The sequence below is a fragment of the Leptopilina boulardi genome, unplaced genomic scaffold (assembly GCF_019393585.1).
Source record: "Leptopilina boulardi isolate dan_hultmark-lab unplaced genomic scaffold, ZJU_Lbou_2.1 LbouV2_2, whole genome shotgun sequence".
Classification (NCBI taxonomy): Eukaryota; Metazoa; Arthropoda; class Insecta; order Hymenoptera; family Figitidae; genus Leptopilina; species Leptopilina boulardi.
In genome coordinates, this window is record NW_026137751.1 from 972387 (window position 1) to 975759 (window position 3373).

Sequence of the window (3373 nt, forward strand, 5' to 3'; positions counted from 1 at the left end):
AGCATCACGAATGTTGCACGAATTTGTTTCGAGATATCAATATAAATATGGTCTCCGAAATATGTCATGCAACATTCATTCTTTGCTTCATCTACCTGATCTCGTACGCAATTTAGGACCACTGTGGGAGTACAGTTGTTTTTGTTTTGAAGACATTAATAGTAAGATAAAAAATTTGGTCCATGGTAGTAAAAGTGCACAATTACAAATTTACAGTGCGGCTGCTTTATTGGTACTTTCACTTTAAACAAAGATTTTTTAAATGAAGGTAGTAAACCGTTCCTTTTTTGTAAAAAGCTTTTGTGTCCGAAAAAACAACTGAGATTGTACAATATTGGTCAATCTCTCTACATAGCAGGAGGATTATCAAGAGTTCATGTTCGAGATGAAATTATGCAACAATTTGAACAAGACGGAATCGTAGGTCTAAAATATAGTGTTTTTAAAAGATTATCTAAAAATAACACTGTTTACATGTCAGAACTCTATACTCGGTCAAAAGTTACGAATTCTACTTGTGCAAAATACTTTGATAACAATGAAACTATGTTTGGCATTATAGTACTATTTGTAAGAGTGAGTAATTGCTTATGCCGTCGGTTATGACAGTGTAGGGCAGAGCATTATGCAGTAATGAAAACTTGTCGAAGTCGCATTGCATATCCAAATACATGTATACCTGGCGGACCGAGATTGAATTATATTCATCATTTGGAAATTCTTGAAAATGAATTTAAAATTGTTAATGTAAATTTTTTACGTTCGTTGTGTTTTCTCATATACATTAAAAACAGAAATTTTATATACGTCGTTGAGCCTGTCAATACTATAGAACAAGAGTAAATTCATGTTAGTGAAAATTTAGTTTAAGTTTTGCCGTTGCATGTATTTGATCAGTTTTGTAACGCTTTGTGTGTTGCCCGAATGACGTTTATAAATTCATAAGTCGAGAGACTCTTAGTAAACTGGACTTATTATACAATTGAGCTTGATTGATGATTTTAAATTATAATAAACTTTATATTAAATATTCTTCCTAACGGAGTGTTTTATTTTTAAAACAATATTTTCCCATGGTTTCCAAGACTTTAACAATGGTCGAAAATATCTAACATTAAAAATTTTTTACCTATGGTTCGGAAGATTTTAGCAATGGTTCAAAATCAGTTAAATAAAAAAAATTAACTTCCCCTGGTTTCCAAGATTTTAACAATGGTCCAGAAACTGTAAAATTAAATAAAAGATTTTCCATGGTTTGCAAGATTTTAGCAATGGTCTAAAATCCCTAAAATTAAATAAAAGTTTCCCATGGTTTGCAAGATTGTCGCAATGGTCAAAAATCCCTAAAATTAAGTAAAAGATTTTCCATGATACGCAAGATTTTCGCAATGGTCAAAAATCCGGTAAATTAAAAACAAATTTCTCATGGTTTTCAAGGTTTTAGCAATAGTCCAAAACCCGTGAAATTAAAAAAAAATTTACCATGGTTCGCATGATTTCAGCAATGGTCCAGAATCCTTAAAATTAAATAAAAGATTTCCCATGGTTTGCAAGATTTTAGCAATGGTAAAAATCTCTAAAATTAAATAAAAGATTTCCCATGATTCGCAAGATTTTCGCAATGGTCAAAAATCCGGTAAATTAAAAAAAAAAATTTCCCATAGTTTGCAAGGTTTGCAATAGTCCAAAACCCGTGAAATTAAAAAAAAATTTACCATGGTTCGCATGATTTCAGCAATGGTCCATAATCCTTAAAATTAAATAAAAGATTTCCCATGGTTTGCAAGATTTTAGCAATGGTCAAAAATCCCTAAAATTAAATAAAAGATTTCCCATCATTCGCAAGATTTTCGCAATAGTCCAGAACCCGTGAAATTAAAAAAAAATTTACCATGGTTCGCATGATTTCAGCAATGGTCCATAATCTCTAAAATTAAATAAAAGATTTCCCATGATTCGCAAGATTTTCGCAATGGTCAAAAATCCGGTAAATTAAAAAAAAAATTTCCCATGGTTTTCAAGGTTTTAGCAATAGTCCAGAACCCGTGAAATTAAAAAAAATTTACCATGGTTCGCATGATTTCAGCAATGGTCCATAATCCTTAAAATTAAATAAAAGATTTCCCATGGTTTGCAAGATTTTAGCAATGGTCAAAAATCCCTAAAATTAAATAAAAGATTTCCCATCATTCGCAAGATTTTCGCAATGGTCAAAAATCCGGTAAATTAAAAAAAAAATTTCCCATGGTTTGCAAGGTATTAGCAATAGTCCAGAACCCGTGAAATTAAAAAAAAATTTACCATGGTTCGCATGATTTCAGCAATGGTCCATAATCCCTAAAATTAAATAAAAGATTTCCCATGGTTCGCAAGATTTTCGCAATGGTCAAATATCCGGTAAATTAAAAAAAAATTTCCCATGGTTTGCAAGGTTTTAGCAGTAGTCCAAAACCCGTAAAATTAAAAAAAAATTTACCATGGTTCGCATGATTTCAGCAATGATCCATAATCCCTAGAATTAAACAAAAGATTTCCCATGGTTCGCAAGATTTTAGCAATGGTCAAAAATCCGGTAAATTAAAAAAAAATTTCCCATGGTTTGCAAGGTTTTAGCAGTAGTCCAAAACCCGTAAAATTAAAAAAAAATTTACCATGGTTCTCATGATTTCAGCAATGGTCCATAATCCCTAGAATTAAACAAAAGATTTCCCATGGTTCGCATGATTTCAGCAATGGTCCATAATCCCTAAAATTAAATAAAAGATTTCCCATGGTTCGCAAGATTTTCGCAATGGTCAAAAATCCGGTAAATTAAAAAAAAAATTTCCCATGGTTTGCAAGGTTTTAGCAGTAGTCCAAAACCCGTAAAATTAAAAAAAAATTTACCATGGTTCGCATGATTTCAGCAATGGTCCATAATCCCTAGAATTAAACAAAAGATTTCCCATGGTTCGCAAGATTTTCGCAATGGTCAAAAATCCGGTAAATTAAAAAAAAATTTCCCATGGTTTGCAAGGTTTTAGCAGTAGTCCAAAACCCGAAAAATTAAAAAAAAATTTACCATGGTTCGCATGATATCAGCAATGGTTCATAATCCCTAGAATTAAACAAAAGATTTCCCATGGTTCGCAAGATTTTCGAAATGGTCAAAAATCCGGTAAATTAAAAAAAAAAATTTCCATGGTTTTCAAGGTTTTAGCAATAGTCCAGAACCCGTAAAATTAAAAAAAAATTTTCCATGGTTCGCATGATTTCAGCAATGGTCCATAATCTCTAGAATTAAATAAAAGATTTCCCATGGTTCGCAAGATTTTCGCAATGGTCAAAAATCCGGTAAATAAAAATAAAAAATTTCCATGGTTTGCAAGGTTTT